This window comes from Myodes glareolus, chromosome 9, assembly GCF_982192425.1.
Source record: "Myodes glareolus chromosome 9, mMyoGla1.1, whole genome shotgun sequence".
Lineage (NCBI taxonomy): Eukaryota > Metazoa > Chordata > Mammalia > Rodentia > Cricetidae > Myodes > Myodes glareolus.
In genome coordinates, this window is record NC_142034.1 from 83,721,911 (window position 1) to 83,744,233 (window position 22,323).

Sequence of the window (22,323 nt, forward strand, 5' to 3'; positions counted from 1 at the left end):
TTTAGAAACCGACACAGATACGGGATTTCTGGGTACCAGGGGAACTATCTTTTAACTTTATTAGAAACTGTCAAATAGTTCTGAAAACAGCTTTCAACAGTCTGCACCCCAGCTGGCAATGCCTGAGACCCTACTTCCTGTCACCACTGACACATATGTCATCAGTCTTTAAGAAAAACTTCGCCAGGGTTTGGAAAACATTTGCTGTAGCTGAACCAGAAATAAACAGCCTTGGCTTTGCACAGTCTTAGCCTCTGTGAAAACGATTCAGCTTCGTCACGTGGTGCAAGAGCAGCCACTGGCGGCACACAAACAAGAGAGCATGGCTGCATCTGCCGACTACCGTTCCTTCTGTCACATTGGCAGTCCTGCCTGGGTTAGGTCCTTTTCTCACGGTTGCAACAAAATCTCTGATGAAAGCACTGTGAGCTGGAAAGGGGTTGTCTTGGCTCACAGTTTGTAGGTACAGTCCATTGTGTCCCGGAGGGCATGGTAACAAGAGCCTGAGGCAGTGGGCCACACTGTATCCACAGCTGATGCTTCATGTCCTCTCTCCTTTAAAATTACCTCTTTGAAATTAAGACATCATTGCATCATGCTCCATTTGCCTCCCTCCCCCCCCCCATTTAACCTCTTCTTTTTCTTCATGGCCCCTGGCCTCTTTTTCTTTAGTTGTTGATGTAAATATATAAATGCAATCTTCAGGAATGACCGCTTGCTGTTGGATAGCTTGCTGGGAGACTTTTCCCTGGGAGGACTGTTTTCTCTTGCTCTCAGCATTTCTTAGCTGCCTGTCGTTCTGTGTGTGGGGTTGGGAACCCATGCAAGTTCTCCTTTCCATGTTATCATGTCTGTTGTCATTCCTGCTCAGGTCGGGAGCCAGGATATAGAGACTTTATAGATGTAGCTTCCCTGACAATTCAAGGAGATACAGTCTCACAGCAAAATCCTATTCTTCTGGATCATATATTCTTTCTGTTCCTTCTTTTGTGCTGTTCCCTTAGCGTTTGGTGCAAGAGTTGTGTTGTGGATGCATTAGTTGGAGGTGGGCACCATACAATTACTTATTCTCTGCATTTTGGTTAAGTCCTTTTTTTATTTTTCATAATGGCCTTTGTTCTAAGAAGAAGGTTCTTTGTTGAGGGCTGAGAGCTGCGCTTACCTGTGAGTATAAGATAAATATTTAGATACACTACTGGTTTAGTAAAGTAGTGGTTGTAGTTTTTCCTCCAAGATCCATGACATCCCTAGCCTTGGGTAGCTGGCTAGATTTCTAGTAGCAGGCATGCTCTCCCTCTCGGTGAGCAAGGCTTAAGTCCAATTAGAGAGCTGTTGATTACTGCCAAAACATGAGCTACACTATTGCATTCTTAGGATTCTTGTGCCATGATGCTGGTTGTTGTGAGTTCATAGGCATTGTAGCTGGATAGGACTTTTGGTTGCCTCCTTTTCATAAAGGTTCGCATGATACCTTTTGGTACCACGAAAGCTCAGTGAGGGCTTTCTCCTTTTAATTTTGTTCAGTGTCACATCTCATGGGATGGTGCTATATATATCCAGGGTGTGTTCCCTATTCTTAGACTCTGAAACTACCCTCCTAGAAATCCCCAAAGGTGTGCTTAGCTGTGTAGACTTTACATGCCATTAATCCATAGCTGACTGTGGCATGTTAGGAGTCTCGCACGAACTTTGCCAAGCTCTGGTACTCATGGAAATTGTCATTGGGGGAATAGCTCGCATTTTATTTATAGGGATTCATTTAAGCTTGTCTTTAACAATAGATTGAGGCTGCTTTGAAAGTGGAGAACAAACCAGTTGTCCTCTAACACTTCATTAATTTTCTCACTGGCAAAATCACAGCTTTGTGGCATCTCCAGAATGTTCCCACTATACAATAAATTTGACTGTATTTGGGGCTTCTGCTGTCTTTGGCCTTCTCTTTTGTCTGCATGGAGCTGAGGGCTTCTCAGTTTGTTCTGAGTTACTGTCAGTCTTGTGGCGTAGGCTGTTTATCTTCTAGAAATTCCTTACTGAGTGGGCTGGTTGACATACCCTCTGCTCAGGGAGCCATCACCAAAAGGGGCTGCCTCTCTCCGCTGATTTTTGTGTAAGAGCTTCCAGAGAATGAGCCAAGAATCCCAACAGGACTCTTGGACTAGACTACAGCTTTGAAAGCAATGTCCTTTCTGTGGTTCAATAACTTGTTTAAAAACATTTCAGTAGAAGGATGATTTAGTGGCAAACCAAAGAGGAATATATCTTGGTAAGAGTATGGAATCTGATTCAGAAGGTTATGTGGCTCTTTGAGGGAACCAACCATCAGCTTGTATAGGCTTGAAGAAATAGAATCAAAAGACAGCATGGGGCATAGGAAGTGAACTGTGTATTTTAATTTGTTATAATATAGCTACATTTAGAATTAAGTTTATCAACTGATTTTCAATCAAATTTGTCTATTTTCAATATTTAGAAAAAAACAAGATCTAACTATTGTTTGGATTCATCAATAATTTCTCCACTAAAACTGTTACTTTCATCTTCTTAGGTTTATTGTATAATACAGTTGTCTTCTTAGTACAGTAGTCATACATATTCACTGTAAATATATTTTAGAAAAGGAAGGAAGATAAATGGAAGTAATTTAATGCTTAGTGTCACACTAAGCCCCACTAAGTTTTTAAGGGTGTACGTCTTTCTGGGGCATGGCACAGTTGGTAATGTGTCTACCATGGAAGCAAGAAAACCTGAGTTTTTACCTCCATCTAAAATGTTGATCTGAGAAGTGTGAGTCTACAACTTCATTGCTGACATAGAGTTTGGGACAGAGACATGAGGATCTGTGTGGCTTGCTTAGACAGCTGGTTCAAGCAAATCAATCCCCTTCAGGTTCATTGTGAGACCCAAGAGACAAAGAAAGTCATTGAAAACGACACCTGATATCACCCTCTGACTCTATATGCATACACACTAATTAGTACAAATGCAGACATAAACACACACACACACACACACATACATACACATACAAATTCATGTCTTTGGACATTATCCTTCGGTGCCTGAATTAAGCTTAAGAGATGAAATACAACAGAATAACTTTATGTTATAAGTTAAGTGGTAATGATAATAAACAAAACCATGACTCTGAAACATGTTTATACCTGGCCTTTTGGATCCTAGCCTTAGGAAGTCCTGAGAGATGTTGAGCAGTTGCAGTGGTGTTCATCAAGGAGAGGACAAGGTCAGTGCTGATGCTGTGAAACACTGCTAAGTCTCCTGGGGAATGTGACTCTTCACGGGTCTTCCGCTCATCAACGCCGATCTCACTGGCTCTGCTATTACATCCTCTTCCAAGTTCTCTGCCAAGTAGAATCATATATTGTACTTTTTGAAAATATAAACTCTGGGGTCTGGAGAGATGGTACAGTGGTTAAGAGTACTTGCTGTGTTTGCAGAGGATCTTAGTTCAGATCATAGTTAGCTGGTACCCACATTGGACAGCTCACAACCACCTGTAACTCTGTGTCCAGGGACTCACACACCCTTTCCTGGCTTGCGCACAAAAAAACCCAACAAATATGTAAACTATATAGTCTGAATTACTGAAATTGATAACAAAACAGCAAAAACAAACACGTGCAGATTCAAATTCTGTAATTACCAACTTGGGTACAGTTTTCTCTACCCGCTTGGGCAAAGGTAGAGAAGGCACCACACTTGCCAGCTTTCTTCATTATCCTTCAATTTATTCTTTTTCTTGACAGGCTCAAAGGAGTCATCAAAGATGTAGGAGTTGAGTTCTCCTAGCATCCCTCTATGATCTGCCCGGGGCTGTGCACTGGGGCAAGGACTAGACCCCAGGGATCTGAATTTGCAGGTGATGGCCTGGAATCTTGGCTCCAACCTTAAAATATTGAATGCCCCAAATCTCTCCTCTTGCTCTGAGGCCAGGCGGGCTGGCACTGTCTACAGAAAGCACGGTTCCATTTGCAAACAGCTGTGCCTAGAAGCAGATGAGCGTTGGCAAAGTCGGGATCATAAGTCAGCAGAACTGTGCAGGAGAGGCGCTTGCAGTCGCTGCTTTTGGTGGATGCTGACGAGCAAATGAGACTCCATAATCAACAGAACTTTCCATCATGCATTTTAGAAGTTGAAGCTCCAGCCCTGGATCCTTAATGAATTACTAATCTGGACCAAAGCTGTAGCTCACAGGCTCTGTTTCATGGCACAAATGATACGATCTCGTGAAAGCGAGCATTGTCAGGTGTCCTTTTAAGTAGACTTTCGGAATTTTCTGACTCATGCCCCAAATATTGGACCTTTCCTCTCTGTGTGACTGCCACTTGGCGTCATCTTCCCTGCTTGAGTAACATAAACGTCTTCTACCTGGTGTCTAACCCGGAGTAGCCTTTTCCGGATGTGTGAGGTGTACCTGTGTGTGCCACTAAACATTTCTGTGTACTTGTGTGCATGCATGGAGGCCAGAGGAGGATGTTGGGCGTTCTGTTCTCTGCTTTTATCCATCTTTTACTTTTGAAACCCTCTCTCCATGAAGTTTGAGCTAAGATGGCAACCAGAAAGTCCCAGAAATCCTCCTGTCTTTGCCTTCCATGGCTTTCGTGCAGCTCTATATAGATTTTTATGTGGGTACTGAATTACAAGTTCCTGTGGCAGAATCAGATCCCAGCCAGTGTTGCTGAACCAGAACCAAAGCAAAGCAAAGGTTGAAAACGGCAGCAGCGTCTTTCTTTCGGCAGCGAAGGTGTTTGTGTTACATTCCTTCTACCAGCAGTACCTTATGCGGCATCTTCATTATTTGGTCCAATTTCCTCCAGTATCTTGAAGAGCAATCCCTTGAAATTACCGGTGATGGGGAAGCAGGGCAATGTGATATAATAATCCACGTTAACAGGAAACTTAAATCTGAAATGATTGCCATCTCAGAGCAACTCCTGGGCAGTCACTTTTGTACAAGAGACTAAAGAGACTGTCCACCAAATTTAAGGTTGTTATTCCCACAAGGTAAGGTCACCTTTGGCAGGACATAGTCTATGTAGACTTAGTATTTCATAATTTTCTTTCCATCAGGTTGTGGTTTTGTGGCTGGCTATTCTCTTAAAGGGAGGGGATATTTTCCTGATCTGAGTTTTAAGAAGCCAATCTTTCTCTTTTAAAATAAATTTGGTTATATGAGGGCTCACTATAATATTTCAAGCAGTTATTTGATTACTTTGATCATGTTTATTCCCCATTACCCTTCCTTGTTTCCCTCCCATGCCCACTGATCCCATTCCTCTCTCATACTTAGCCCTCTTCTAGTTTCATGTACTTTTTTTTTTCTTTTGGTGTGCATGTGACTCATTGAGTTTCATTAGAGTTGACTAACAGGAGCATGGGCAAGGGGCTATTTACAGAAGCACAGATACCTTACCAGCAGCCACACCATTGTAAATAATGTCTTCCCCGCTCCTTGTAACATTAACTGCCTCACAGAGGGCTGTGGCCTCTGAATCCTTTCGTCCTCTGAAACAAGACAAATAGAAGTCAATGGCTGTTATACACTCTTTCTCTGTTATCTGGACACAGGAGACTCCAGGAGCCTGAGAATCGACAGAACCCCAGATGGGAGCCTTCTGCTTATCTCCTCAATGGCCACATGGAACAGAGTGGCCTGATTACCAAGAATGTCGCTACTGTATACAACGGTTTTATTTTCCAGAGCAGCTGGCATGGTCCTAACTAATATAGACACAGAGACAAGTTGAGAGGACACGTCATCACCGCGATGACCTTGTCTGTATTTGTGCTTGAGATTTCAATAGCCCAGATGATGTTTTTGCCAGATGCTAATATCCAGATGTCCTTGCAGTCTAAACTTAGTTGAGTCAAGCCACGTGATCCCATCTATCCCTTTGCTACTTCTTTTCCTCGTGCGCGTTTAAAACCAACCATTCCCTTCTTCTGCGAATGTACTAACAATGCTCCTCATCTATCAGTAGCAGTGGGTTGTACAACTAACGACACTGATTTCTTTCAAGTCCGGTTTTGTGTGTCTCATCTTCTCAATGTCATCGTGTCCCATCTTGCCACACTTAAGTGGTCGTCTGGCTTTCTCTACACAGTTCTTTGATTTCATTGAGAACAGCCATTTGTCAGATTTGGGCAGCATATGCGCTAATCAGAGTTTAATTGGGCTCTCCTGCTCTGGGGCGGGACAGGTGTGATGCAAATAAAACATATATGTGTGATGGAAGTGATTGGAATCACGGTCAACTGACAGGAGACATCAACCTCTCAGTGCTGGAATAGCCGGTTTATTGGATGAGACAGGACAATTACCACCAACGGCCTGTCAGAATGGCGAGGGCTCCCCACAGGCTTTGAGGCAGGTGTTTATGCCTTCAGTTTAATCTCTTCTTTACCAGTTCCAAGCTGCATGCAGCCCTTGGCACCAGCTGAAGCATTTACACAGAAATGGAGGTCACCTGGATGCCCAGCCCATGGATCCAGACCCTTATTGCCAAATAAGGCATGAGCTCACTGGGCCGCAAGGTGGTTTTTCCAGCGGAAAACTAACCTGACTCACAATCATTCTGGATAATTTGAGTGTTTGATTTGGTAGAGCTGTAGACATTTGAAATGTTTTCCCTGCTTTGCTTTGATAGATTTCTAGAAACTGTGCAGTTCAAACCTCTTACCTGCGTGGCCGGCCTCCACTAAACACATGATGTTGACCATAAGATATATGCAGTCCCTCAGAGCACTGAGCGTTCTCACAATCAGTTAAATGACTTTCACATACAGGATGTTAATGCTGTCTGGAAAATCTGTTTCACGAAATTGAGACAGGTTTTATTGTTTATTTTGTTTGTTTGTTCGCTTTCTCTGAAATCCCTCTTTCAGGATCAAGTATCCAGTGAACAATTTTCTTCTGAGATGGTGTCTAGTAAGAATTATTTCAATGAATTTGTAACAAACCTGTAGTTGCAGAACTGTTTCAGAGGGTTGGGTGACGGCAGCACCTCTCGGAGAAATTCCAATTAAGGAAACAGCATCAAATGTCAGTTGGGCTTCCTTGGACAGACATAGCTCCTTTCTTTTACTATTTTATTAATAAGTTGGTCCTGGCTACATTTTATGAATTTGTCATTTTCCTATAAACATAGGCCTGACTGCTAAATAGTTTCTATGCTAGTAAAAATTTTAATCATTGTAATTTTTGGGGCCAATGTGTTAATCTTTCTAGATGTTACTTTTTTTAAAAAAATAAATTGTATGCCTTTCTCAGAAGCTCCAGTATCTTGAAAAGCCTATCCTACCCCCTCTTTGTGTTGGATCCAATTCATTTTGCATCCATTACCCCTATAATATCCCTGGTGACTGTGTACACTTCATCATTTTCTCTTATTCTCATTATGAAGGACAAAAAGGAGAAAGGCAATGGAATGGCTTGCTAAGAAAAGCCAAGTTCTGGGAGAAATTGGCAGGCACCACTCAGTTATTGGTTTAAGAGAAGTGCTTCTAAATCCTCACTTGGATGGCAGGTCTGAATGTGAAACTTGGAGCCATGGTGACCCAGATGGTTTCCTTGTTCCCTCTCATGTCTGTGTCTTCTTCTTTTTCAGAGGAAGAAAACAGAAAAATGAGAGAGAGCAAAACTCAGTTTTTAGTTTGCTTCGTGTTGAGCAATCAATCCATTCCACCCTTGTTTTACACATACTGATTTCCATAATTACTGGTTAGCATATTTGGATATACAAATGGGCCTTGGCACCTGGATAGAAGCGTGACCAGTTTTAAAGCCTGGGGACCATTTGCAAAGAGATATTGCCTAGAAGTGTTCAAGACTGATGATAACCTTGACATCCTTGCCCTTTCTGCCAGGAGCTGGTTCAGGATCTATATGCATTTGTCGCAAGCCCTTAAAGTCCACTCCATTTATACTTATTTTTCATTGTTTTTGCTATGTATTTATTCAACTTGTTTTCTGTGTGTGCGTGTGTATGAGAGAGAGAGAGAGAGAGAGAGTATGTTAGCTCTTGGTTTTTTTTTTAAAGAGTATTTTGACAGATATTCTTATAAAATAGATGGTTTTGTAATAGGTTGATTAAGGGGGTGTTTTATGAATTTATCCCTACTACTAAGCAATCCAAATCTGATATACTTCACTCAGAAACGGTGTGCATTCTTTACTGTAAGAAACTGGGTCTTTAATTTGAATCGGAGGGACAGTTTGGTTACAAAATGTGTTACAAGGAGTAACAGTGCTTTTTTTTTTAAAACTTAAAATAAGAGGATGGGAACTCTTTGCCTAGCAGAGTAGTTTCAGGTTCTTCATGTCCAAGTCTGCGCTGAATTGAAGAGAAGAAGCTTGGAGCATTATCCACGAATCATGCTGCGGCATGGCCACAGGCCTTCCCAGGATAGTTTGATGGCCTATTGCTCAATGGAATCTGGGAGTAAAGAGAGGGGGAATATGCAATTTTGTGTGGGAACAGTAGTTGACATGTTATTTTATGCATGTGTGTGACAGGGAAATATTTTAAGCACCTTTTATTGAGAACCATTAAGATTCGGGAGTCAAGCAGTTTGTCATTCCTATGAGAGCAGAGTTGGTTAGATAAGGGTTGGTTATTGCCATGTCTGGTGAATGATTTCTAGAACTTTGAGGGTTGAAATTTTATTTTAGTTATGAGCTAGCAGATCATCTGCTGATGGTTTCATGTATGTTGGCAGAAGACTTGACACTCCCATGTCGGAGATAACCCATCCTTTGCTGAGAGAGAGAAAGAGAGAGAGAGAGAGAGACAGAGAGACAGAGAGAGAGAGAGAGGAGAGAACACCTTTCACACACTAGCTAGGCAAGGTCAACCCTTTGTTACAGAAGGAGACACCATCTCTGTCCTTCAAGAATGTTGGTTGTTTCCCATTTTAAGGATAGCTCAGAAAGTATTTATCAATGCTTCTACCCACAAAGACTTGTAGAACTCTGAGACTAGTGGAGAACCACCTTTAACAGTCTTCCAAAGATTTATATTTTTATAATTGCTGGCAGAGGATAAGACTGAAGTCAATGGAGTAATAGCATTTATATAGAATTAGAAGGAGAGTTTTAAGGACCTGGTGCTTATTTAGTATGCTGGAGCTACATGGGATTTTCTTTTTCTGGTCTTTAATTAGGTATGTTGTTCAGGGTATTGCTTCTTCTTTCTTCTTTATGTGCTTCTGGTAGAACTACTTAGAATTTCTCTGTTATACTTTTAATTAAAAATTTTATTATGTCTATGGGTGTTTTGCTTGCATATAAGTTTGTGTACCACATATGCACTTGGTTTCCAAAGAGGGCAGAAGAAGGCATTGGAGCCCCTGGAAATTTGTGAGCCATCATATGCATGTTGGGAATCTAATCCAGGTCCTCTGGCAGAGCAGCCAGTGCTCTAAACGGTAGAACCATCTCACCAGTTTGGTCTTTAAAGCACTTCGGCTTAAGAAGCCTCTGCCAGTATCTCCTGGTCCCTGATACTGTATCATCTCCTGTCCCTGTGCGATATAAACTCTCTCTCATCTCTCACTTGACAGATCTTCTAAAATCTCTTAGATTTGTTCTGTCATCCTTTCCAGACCTGCAGATGCTATAGCCCAAGTTGTTTTTTTTTTTTTTTTTTTTTGCAATGATGATTATCTTAAAGGGTCAACATGAAATTAGCCCCGGAAATGCCTGCTATCCATCCAGACATGGTTTAAGACAATGGCATAGTATTATTGAGTTCTAAAGATTATTTTTCAGATAGGAATAAGTAAGCATTGAAGTCAGGACTTCCAAAACAAAAGGAAGAGAGTATCTATTCTGCAGGTGGAGATTCTCCAGTCTTTCCATAGCTAATATGTTTGGAATTCTCCGGCCAAGGTGGAATGAATGTATTGTGAGAGCGACTCGATCGCTCTATCGAGCACAGTGTGATGGTGGCTTAATCTGGTTGCGACTGTGTCTCACATATCACTGTACCCAGTCAATACTCTATTATTGCAAGTTAAGTGGTTTGCTACAGTATTCCATGCACAGGGTATTAGAAGCTTTGTTCCCTAATTTCCCAAGCAATAATGGTATAAGCAGTATGCATTTTTTATTATAAAAACTAACAATTGCCTCCACAGAGTTAATGGTTTTTTATGGACCATTGGTACCCTGGGGATTTAGTCATAAATCAGAACAAAATTAAATGTAAAATGTGCTAAATTTTGGCAGAATTAGATTTTCTTTGTAAAAGCTGAAATCTTCAGGTTTTCTTGGAATCAGACTTTGGTTCTCTTCCTGGGGATTTTATTTTTATTTTATTTAAATGGGTGTGTTGTTTCCTGATTAAAATTGATTAGGGATAATTATAACAACAGTCATTCCCAGCACGGGGCTGGGTAGCTTTCTATATAGTTCTTGAGGGCTGTTTGTCCTCAGCAGTTTTGAAGTGCTAACAGCCTCTGAACTGAGTATTAGAGAATGCAGTGAGAAAGGGCACTCCCTTTCCCAAATGGCTGTTGTTTCTACACATCAGGGGCTCCATATTCAAGCGCAGTGTGTACTCGGAGGATTGCTTAGCTCCTTTTAGTGAAGAAACCCAGAAAGGGCAATAGCCTCTTCTTCCAGGAGACTTGGTCAAGGATTTTTAGCATCAGAAACCTTAATTCAAACTAGTGGTGGATTATGACTGTCCGTGGGTGACAGCGGCAGCAAGTCGAAAGTCAGAAAGAGGAAAAATAGGAGCAGGAGAAGAGGTTGAGTGTTGCTGGGGTGGCAGGGGTTCTCTGTGCTCTTCTCATCCGGACAGTTCATGTTATCATTATGTCCCACCCAAGCGGCCTCATCTAACTTCATTCCTCCGTCCCTCCGTCCCTCCGTCCCTCCCTCCCTCCCTTCCTTTCTTCCTTCCTTCCTTTCTCTCTCCCTCCCTCCCTCCTTCTCTTTCTTCCTTCCTCCCTTTCTCCCTCATTCCTCCTTTCTTCCTTCATGTGTAGTACTGGAGAACACACCCAGGATCTTGCACACGCGTGGGCAGTGCTCTGACACCGAGTAACAGTTCACCTGTTATTTTGATTACTTTCCAAAGAACTCTTCCACAAAATTTCTGCCTTCGCACCGAGGGTTAGAGCTTCAACATGCGAATTTTGGGGTGGGAAATGACATAAACCTTCAGTCCATTATGGCCCACAAACAGGAGAGATATGCTCAAATATTCTTAACTCTTCTGTGATATTCTTTCTTAGATCTCTAATGTATAAATTCTTACTTCTCTCCATTGTTCATATTTTATTATGTCTAGGCCGTTTTGTCAAAATAGAAGCCCCATGCATTTAAGTTTAGATTTTTGCCCTTGACTTCTTGTTCTAAGTCAGATGGAAAGGTGAACCAATCATCAGGGGAATGACTCAAAGGTTTAACTAGAAAATGAGTCTTGGTGCACACACAATTTGAACCCCTGCCCTAGGACTTGAGCAATAATTACTATTCTCACCCAGAAGAAGACAGAAACATTTAGCATATGGTTTTCTCTCCCTGTCTGGAATCAATCAGGACATGCCACTTCGGAGCTTAGTGTGGTCAATCATCATGTGCCCAGTCCTTCTAAATGGAAATCTCTCAAAGACATTCTCCCGAAAGAGACTGTCAAGTTATTAAATGATAGGAATGTTGGCAGCAAAAATAGATTTCTTTAGACATTTCACAGGGACTAAAAATTAGGAAGCGCTTTCTTATTTTTTTTCATTCTCCTCAAAGACTGTTTTGACTTTGTTTTCTAATGCCATATTGGACAAACATGTTAACTGTGAATACAATTTTGAAAACACTTTGAGCCCTGACAATGTCTGTCCTGGGTAGCCTTGCAGCTTGCAGAATGGATCCCGGAAAAATAAGGAAGTATTTATGTTTTCAGAATGCTTTATATGCAATTCCCCAGAAACAGCTCAAAAGAGATAGGCCCTTTTCAAAAAGGTTGCTGCTTTAGCACTTACAAAGGTTGGAATTTCCCACTGGCTCAGTGGAGAGATTTGTATCAGTTATTTCAGATTCACCTAATAGCACATTTGTGTTGGAGATGAAACGTGAGTCCCACTAAGAAAATAAGATGCTTGTTAAAGGCTGGCTTTGCCTCCCTTCCCCCCAACATGCTCAGATTTGAGGTGCATTCTTTTAGATGCTGTCGGACAGCCAGCTATGGTGCCCCCTCTGAACGCAGCAGGAGTGGGTGCTCTTCCTCCCTGAGTGTACAGCTAGCGCCTCTGCCGAGCCTGGGGTGCTCTTTCCGCACTTAAGTGATGCCCTCACGTAACTTCTGTCCTGCTACCATAAATCAGTGTAGATCGAGGGGAAGAGGAGAGAAAGGTACGATGGTGATTTATGCGAAACAACCTCAGTGATGCTTGCCAAGTCGCCTGTGATCTTAGCTCCCACACCTAGTTCATGGTCCCTCTGCCATGCTATTCTTGTTTGGTAGTTCCCGTTTTTTAGCATCTCTACTCTTTAAAGGCAGGCTTTCAGTGAGTGCTGTCTGATCTACTGTCCCTTGTATTGCACGCAAAGGTAGCTCAGAAGTACATTAAATGTTCAAACTTGTTAAATGTTTGAATTGTTCAAAAATTAGTGAATCGTGATGTGTAGTGGGAGGCTACTTGTTTGTTCCCAGCTGCTCAGCCCTGGAATAACCACACAGAAACTGTATTATTTGCAGCACTGTTTGGCCAATAGCTTAAGGGTATTTCTGTCTGACTCTTATATTTTAAATTAACCCATCTCCATTAATCTGTGTATCGCCATGTGACTGTGGTTTACTAGCAAGGTTCAGTCCAGCGTTTGTCTCTAGTGGAGCTACATGGCTTCTCTTGACTTTACCTTCTTTCTTCCAGCAGTCAGCATAGTTTTTCTCACCTAGTTCTATTTTGTCCTATCAACAGACCAAGGCAGTTTCTTTATTCATTAATGAATAAAAAGCAACACATATACAGAAGGATTTCCTACATCAATGATGCACATGCATTTTCCCAGTATTCTGTTGAGAAACAGAAGTATTCCTATTTCACCCAGAATCTTATGAGGTGAATTAGCTTTTGCCTATCTGTGGCATGTTGTCTTCGTCAATTCTATCTGGCCTGAGCATGTTTTCCTCTGGCTGGATTCTACCTGTAATTAGAGTTTGGATTCTGGATGCCTGACTGGCTGGGAAACCAGAGGAGGTCCAGGGGCTAGTCTGAAGGAGAGCTCTGCAGTTAGTCTCCTCAGTGAACACCGCTCGGCAGTCCTTGTGAGCTCAGCATCTCTTGACTAAAGCACGTATAACTTTGGATGTTTTGTGGCATGGCAAAATCTCTCTTGATTTTTGTGTTATAGAAATTTAATAATAATGCATGCAAAAATTAAAATAGTTCTGCGGCAAAGTTTGGGTCCCAGTGTGCAAACTTCTTACCTGTTATATGAAGGAATCATTTTCAAGAGTGGCAGATAACCAGGCGTGACTCTTGCTGATGGAAAACACTGCCTGTCGAGATTGTAGAATGGAAAAGTAATTACTAATTTTATTTGTATCAAAAATGCTTATGGACGATTTTCTGATAAGGGGTTGTTTCCTAGTTACTGGAGAAGGATGCTGAATGAAGATACTTACTTGCCCTGTGTCCCATCTGCTAAGATGTTCTCGAACTTCAGGACAGTAGCACGTGCATTTCTTGGGTTGTCAACCGAACAGTGTCCTAAGCTATAAGGTGTTTTCTGGATGTTTCGCATTTGCGTCCACACAGGGACTTGATAACGACATGACACATAATTGTGGATTACTTTAGCATTAATTGCCCCTTGTCGGCTGTGAGTAAACTGGTCCTGGTGGCAGCCAGGGTGGTCCTTTGGTTTTGGTCTCGGTTCTTTCTGTTTATCATTGTCTGAACTCATGTCAGATTGGGGTGTGGTCTTCTTCACCACTTCCCAGAGTTCTAGTCTCTCTTTTGATATATGCCAGGATGATCATGCCAGTCTCTCTCTGCCTCATTTTTCCGTGTTTGTGTCTGCAAATAACTCCATTGCTTTCACCGTCTTTCCCTAACATTTATCCAAGAGAGCAGCGTTCTGCAGGGATGTGACGTCTAGAATTTTTCTTTCCTCTCTGTGAGATAGCTTGTAGAGAGCCTCCAAGAGCTTCATGTAAGAAAATAAAATTTTCCAAGATGCTGCTAAGGCTCAGTTGTCTCTTCTCCAAGAGTTGGGCCCCACTTCACATTTCAAGAATGCCTATTCTTCTTCGGGAAGGATACTTCCTGTCTCCTGAGTTTTCAGATCCACACCCCCCCCCTTTTAAAGTGGTATATTATTCCAGAATATTTTCGGTGAGGATCAGTGATGATGTTGTACCTAAAACCAGAGGCCTTGAACCAGACCAATGACTCATTGCAATGAACATTTGCTAGTAAAGCTGGTTGGACTATGTGACACATTGCTCCCAGTATACCACCAAGACAAACGAAGAGGTGTTGGAGAGGCTGGAAAAATGAATTAGTGGAGAGTTCTTCTTCTTCTTCTTCTTCTTCTTCTTCTTCTTCTTCTTCTTCGTCTTCGTCTTCGTCTTCGTCTTCGTCTTCGTCTTCGTCTTCGTCTTCGTCTTCTTCTTCTTTTCTTCTTCTTCTTTCTCCTCCTCCTCTTCCTCCTCCTCTTCTTCCTCTTCCTCCTTCTTATTCTTTTTCTTCTTCTTCCTCCTCCTTCTCCTCCTTCTCCTCCTCCTCCTCCTTCACCTCCTCCTCCTCCTCCTCCTCCTTCTTGTTTGTTGTTTGCTTTGTTTTGTCTTTTTTTTTTTTAAATTTTCTTGAGTGGGGATCCTTGTAGTGGTGAGAAGATATGGGGGCGGGGATTTGAGAAGTGAGGAATTAGGGTGCATGATGTGAATTTCCCAAAGAATCAATAAAGAAATTGAGAAATTGTTGAAGAATAAGTTAAAGTGGTACCTTATATTTTTTAATCTTTTCTCTTATTCTTGCCAGGCTGTGTCTCCACTACCCTTTCAATTTTGCCTAGCCAGAGAATCACTTTAGATGATCTTTAACCTATTATTTTGGAACTTACTATCCCATGCTTTGTGTTATCACTTCATTCTGCAACTGTGAGTGTAATCTATGCAGATTCAAATGTAGAAGGCAAAGGACTTCCTTTCACTCCAATCCCTAAACAACTGTCTTTCTACTCTTCCTGCTAGAACCAAACGGTTTATCAGAAAAGTGTACTCTCCTCCACCATGGCTCCAAAGCATCATTCTTTGTTATACTACAAAGCATGCTATGCTTCCATCCATTTCCATGGATTCTTCTCTTTTGCCACCAGAGTTAATAATAATAACAAATTTATTTATTCAATTTTTGTTGTTCAGTTTTTTTAATTGTATGTATTACTTCAATCCTATGCCTTCCACAAATTACCTTGGTATTTTTTTCAGTGTGTTTAGATGCACTGGGTAGTGTGTATATTAAATCTTTATAAGGAAAATTGTCCTGGGGCATGTGACCTTCTGTAACCTTGACCCGCCCTCCTCTGTCTCCACTGCACGTTCTCTGCTGTGTCCATCTCTGTGATGGATGACCAATGAGTATCTTCGTCTCTGGTCTCTCTTCCCTGTATCTTTTATGCTACCCTTTATTTTGCTCTGTCTTTCCTGCCTCATTTGAAGGGAACATGTGGTGGCATTGTCTTGTGCAAGAGTACATGGGAAAGAATATCATCAGAACTCATAATTGAAATTATATCTAATCTTGTGCATTACATTAAAACATATCCAAGTGATGATTTGCCTTGAGAATTTTAAAGTGTTGGATCCAATTGTCCTTTAGATCCTAGGGCTGTGTAGAACTATTCATCCATTGTGATTCCCAATCTTTTGGATTTATCTTTTATTTTTAACACCTCACCAAACTTACAAAATACCTATTTCTTTTTTACTGTTCTTTAGAGCATTGCAATGATGTGTTTTGGAGTACATTTATTTTAAATCATTTTTCTTTTCTTTTTTCTTTTTTTTCAAGGCATGGTTTCTCTTTGTGGCTCTGGTTTTCCTAGAATTGGCTCTGTTGACCAGGCTGGCCTCAAACTTAGAGATCTACCTGTCTCTGCCTTCTGAGTGCTGGGATTAAAGGCATGCACCACCATAGCCTGGCTCATTTTTTTTTTCTAATAAAATACTATGACTTTAAAACTGACTTAATCCTGCAGGCCTGTTTTTAATTTTTTTTTTGTGATAATGGTGGTTTAGATGATGGCATCTTCACCTGTCCTTTTCACTCCAATCTTATTCAAATGTTATTCCCTTGTGAACCATTCCTTCGATCTTCTTGTCTTGGAATATTTATTTTCACTTCCTTCATGCCTGTTGAAAGCTCTCTCTTTTCTCTTTTTCCTTTTCTTGACACTTATCCCTACACCATGGTAAAGGGATTTATTGAGGAAGCAGAGCGAAAAGTGTTGATTTGTGGCTAGGCTATCCTTTTTCTTATTAATGGCTTTATTGAGATGTAGTTTATGTTATAAATTTTATCCTTTGAAAGTGTACAGTTCACTGGTTTTAAGTTTATTCACAGATTTATGCAACCATCACCACTCTCAGATTCCGTCAGAAAAATCCATATTCATGAGCAGTCACACTCCATTCCTGCTTCTCGCCCTTCTCCTGACAACCAATCGGCTACTTCCTATTATGAATTTTCATCATCTGGATATTTCATACACATGGAATCATAATATATATGGCTCTTGTGACAGACTTTTAAATTTAGCATAACATTTTCAAGGTCCATTCATTTTATAACATGTGTCCATACTCCACTTTTTTACGGTAGAGGATGGTGAGTATTCCATTGCATAATATATATTACACATAAAGTGTTTATCGATTTTTTTGTTAATGGAAATTAGACTCTCTGCATTTTTGTCTATTATGAATAGCAATGACATATATAGTGCTCTGTTTTATTTGTTTGTTACCTGTGACAATAATATAAATATATCTATAGAGATCTAGTGTATGTATTGTAGCTGTGTTCTATACAAGTATTGATATATTTTCATTTATCTTAGGGTTAAGTAGAATTTTGAAGTCATATAACAACCCCATACTTAATTTTTAATATATATAAATATGTATAATTATATAATTTTTAAATATATATATAATTTTAAAATATATATATAATTTTTAAAATATATATATAATTTTTTATTATAATTTTTTAATGATTCACTATATATCTGTGCCTGGCCTTGAACTTGACAGGCATCCAACTTGTGATCCAACTACTTTAACCTCTGAGTGCAGGGATTGTAGGTGTAAGTAACTATGTTTAATTTCTTGGGAAACTGGCAAATTGGTGTCTAAAGAAGCTTCTCATGTGTGTAACCCCGCAAACAATCCTTATCAGTTCTTATTATCGTTTCCCCTCTTTTTATTATGGCCCCCCTAGTCGATTGGTCTTTCATTGTCCTTTGGTTTTCATTTCCTTGGTGAAAATCTTTTTTTGTTGAAAATCTTTCTGCTTGCCAGTTTGTATCTTCTTTGGAGAAATTGGTTATAAGACGATTTTCTTTTGCATATGTTTTCTTTCATATTATGTATAAAATATTTATCAGATTTATGATTGCAAATATTCTCTAATACCATGCATTTCTTTTACTTTTTAAGTGACTGTGTTCCTTTGAAACACAAGAAACTTTATGGTTGACATGTGATTCAAATGTCTTTTTACTTTTACTTTTGTTTAGTGTCTTACCCAAGATATTGTTGCCTTGTCCAAAGTCATGCATGGCAAATCTGTGTTTTCACTTAAGATTTTTGCAAGTTATCATACTTAGATCTTTGATTTCTTTAGGGATCTTAAATATGGTCTGAGCTAGAGCCCAGCCTCATTGTCATGCATCTCGATTCTAGCTGTTTCCACATCATTCATTCATAGGTCTTTTCTTTCACAATGAATTGTCATAGTATCTTCATAGAAAATCAATTAGACATTAATGAAAACGCCAGCTTCTGGGCTACCAGCTCTATTTCACACACACACACACACACACACACACACACACAATGTTCAATCATAAAATATGGATAGCTGTAGTTCTGTAATAGGTTGATATTAGGACTCCTTTGTCCTGTAAAAGCTTTTTCTGTCTGTTTGTTTTGTTTCATGATCATCCTAGCTGTCCTGGGTCTCTTGGATTTCTAAATGAATTTTAGACTCAATTCTCTATATTTACAGAAAAAGTGAAGATTTGCGATAAAATGCTAAGTACTAAATAGGGCATCTGCCTCACCTCCTCCAAGGTTCAGGAAACATTTCAAAAGAGGTGACAGAAAGAATGAAAGAGTCAGCGGGATTGAAGTTGTGCTGTAAATGTGTCTTCAGGCCCCAACACGGCTGTTGCACTCCTGAACTCAGTGCAGCTGTGGTTACCATCCCAAGACCTGCACAAGACTGGTCCATCCACATTTCATCACAGGAAGCGAAGAGCTCATGAGGCCTCCCCCATGTGTTGACAGTTATTATGTCTGGGGAAAGGCTGTCACCTTCTTCAGTGGTGTAGTGCCTGAACATGTGTCCATCCTTCACCAAATGGCCTCCTATCTATGTTCATCCAGGCAACCCTAGTTAAACTGAGTAGGTAACAAACACAAAAAGCTGTGAAATAAAGCAAAGACTTGTTAGGAAATATAAAGGTATCAGAGGGAGAGGTAGGGGGATGACAGAGGGTAATGAAGGTAAAATTACGAAAGTTCATGTATGTATATATATGTATATAACTTTATCAAAAATAAAAAATTAAAGATGAGGCTTATACAATCATATGGAATGTGTTGAATTTGTAGGTACAGTTTTTCACTTTAATATCATAGCAGTGTTATATCTGAATTGATGGGTATGAATGTCTTTCAATTTAACTACATCTTCCTTAATTCTTCTCAGCAATATTTCATCATTTTCAGTGAATAAATCTTACAATTCTTCTATTAGCTGTAAGCATTTTATTCTCTATGTTGTTATTGTATATAGAATTGTTTTCTTAATTTTATTTTTGTACTTTTCTCATATTCTATTTTAAATTAAAATTTAAAGTCATCTTTATTTTGTGTGTATGGATGTCTTGCGTACATATAAGTCTGTGTACTTGTGCCCAGTGCCCAAGGAGACCAGAAGAGGGTGTTGGGTCCCCATGATCTGGAGCCACAGACAGTTGTGGATTTTGGGAATTAAAACTCTGGAAGAATGGCCAGTGCTCTTATCTACAGAGCCATTTCTCCAGCCTCTTTTTAACAGTTTTAATTCCTGGGATATATAAGTACAATTCTCTCTCTCTCTCTCTCTCTCTCTCTCTCTCTCTCTCTCTCTCTCTCTGATATCTTACAGACGTACCTAGCCTGCTTGCTTATTTATTTATTTGTTTATCTATTTATCTATATTTTGTGTACATTGGTGTTTTGTCTGCAGGTCTGTCTATATGAGGGCATTGGATTCCCTGGAACAGGGATACAGACAGTTGTGATCTGCCATGTGGTTGCCGAGAATTATACCCAGGTCCCCTGGAAGATCAATCAATGCTGTTAATTGCTGAGCCAATTCTCCAGTCCCCTCCTTTAAATTCCTTAATATTTTTGATGTGGTTGATTTCTTTATCTGAGAACATATGTTTTTTTCTTTTCTTTTCTTTTCTCTTCTCTTCTCTTCTCTTCTCTTCTCTTCTCTTCTCTTCTCTTCTTTTCTTTTCTTTTGAGATAGAGTCTCTTACTATATAGCTCTAACTGTCTTGGAATTCACCATGTGGACCAGGCTAGTCTCAAACTCTCAGAGATATGCCCTCCTCTGTCTTCTGAGTGCTTTAAACTTTCTTTCTTTCTTTCTTTCTTTCTTTCTTTCTTTCTTTCTTTCTTTCTCTTCCTTCCTTCTTTTCTTCCTTCTTTCTTTCCTTTCTTCCTTTTCCCTCCCTCCCTCCCTCTCTCCCTCCCTCCCTCCCTCCCTCCCCCACCCCCCCCTCCATTTCTTCCTCTCTTTGTCTAAGAAAGTGGCTATCCTTTTGGATATATTACTCTTTCGATTATAGTGACTTTGTAGGTGACACACTAGTATCCACTATGGCTACAATATCTAAACAGGTTTTACTGCTGTCCATTTAGTAACATCACTGTTGGAGAAGCAATGTCATGGCTAGTTGACTGCACTCTAACAACCTTTACTCTCTTTCATAGTCTCTGGAAACTGTGGTTTTGGAATGATTGTTTTGATTTTCTATGTAGTTTGCTTTGCATTTGTTTACATCCCGCTTGACTGATTTACCTATCTATAAGAATGCTCTAAACTCCAGGGAGTCTAACTCAATCCAAGCTTGAATGACTATTGAAGTGTTCCAATGAATGACTTAGCCCATTTGTTACATGGAAAAAAAGCATTAGTAATAAAAATGTCTACATTTCCAGGGCTAGGAAGATGGCTAAAAGAACATGCTGCTTTTGCAGAGGACCCAGGTTCGATTTCCTGCCACCCACGTTAGGCAGTTCTTAAATGCCTCTAATGCCAGCTCCAGGGAATATGATTGCCTTCCTGGTATCCTCTATTGATCACAGCAGCCAAATACACAGTTAAAAATAAAATAAATCTTTTTTTTTTACATTTATAAGTGTCAACAACAAACAAACAAACCCAAAACTGAGTGACTTGCACAGGGATTAAAGTTTACTAGTTCACAAAGAGTGGGAATGGCTGTCACTTCATCAGGATACTTGGTTTCTCAGACACACTGTCTCCTCCCTCCCAGATATTACTTGTCCTTCATTCAGCAAGCTAATGCTTAGAAGGCAAGAAATTCACGAGCAGATCCTGGGTATAGTGCTGACCCCTGAGAACCACAGAGGAAAGAGCCTGTAGTTCCTAAAGGACACAGTCCTGGAATGACCAAGGGAAAAACTCTTCACTAGGCCACACTGTTCTCATTTAAACTGCAGGGGCACAGAGCAAGGAATGGGATGGTTTTCCTTTCAAACACTAAAAAAGCCATTATCGGAAGCAAGAAAAATATTTGCCGGGCTGGCCACAATAACAGATGTGATGTGTAAAACATTCCGTGTAATATGTTAAGCACCGCATATGCTATATGCAATCACGGTTTCAACCCCACGCTTTGCCTGAGGCTCATGGAATCAATCCCACTGCTCCGTAGTTGTACGTCAGACTCTGTGTACGTTTGTGTTTGTTTATATCATAGATAAAATTCACCAGATGGGAAAAAAATCCATCAGTGCTGCCCAGCCAGTCAGTTGGCCTGGTGGAAATGATCAGAGGATGTGGGTAAATTAATCTTTGAACAAATGAATGAAATGCACAGAGCAAATGGTTTAATGCACAGCAGGAGAACACTGCCTAAGCGTTGGGGAAGAAAGTCGAGCCAGTGGAGCGGCAAGCCTCATGCCGGCACGCCTATGGTTGGGTCCGAGAGGTGGCCATAGCCAGGAGGCTAGCGGAGTGCTCTGTAGCACAGTGCTCGCCTGAGTGTGCAATATGTTAACTACAGCTGGGTCTGGCATAATCATCCCTGACTAATGGGAGGAGAGAGGAGGAGGTTCAAGTGCTGAATAAATAAATTACTTAATTACATATTATCAGAGAGAAGAACAGATGGCCAGCGTAGCCCATCGTCTGATGCCTTCGGCTTCTGAATGGAGAGTGGACCCTCAGAGACCGGAGCTGGTTGGGCACTCGACTCTGTTTATCTGCAGGTCCTACCCAATGCCTCTGGTGTTCCCAAAATAAGCATGCCTTCTCTCAACGCTGAAAGATACTGGGTGCGCCAGTGCCCATTCGAAGCTAAAGTTGGGCAGGCCTGAGCTGGTTGGCGTTTTTCAGTTTGCTAATTTTGGCACCAGATGGAGGGAGAAATGGGTTTTGCTTCCTGTAAAATGGCTGAAAAGTGATTTTCAATTGAAGATCTAATCAAATGTGAAAGGGGTAGTTGAATATTTACGCCATGTGTTCAGGAGCATCTCTTCGCACGGCAGGCCTTATGCTTGTTTTTCTTCCTTTGGGGGTCTTCAGTGGGGACCCACTGCGTTCTCTAAGCACTATGCTGTTATTCCAGGCAGGTGGAACTGGGCTTGTGTTTGTTCTCACATGCTTCGGCTTGACTTGATGGGGTTTATGGAAGGGAGGCTCCCAAATGGTCGTCTGGGGGTGACTGCCAGGTTGGCTGCATCACAACCACCTGGGTTGTTTGTTGGTTATCAATTTCTCAGTTCACTGCATAGAGATCAGAGTCATCAGGCCTTGGAGAGG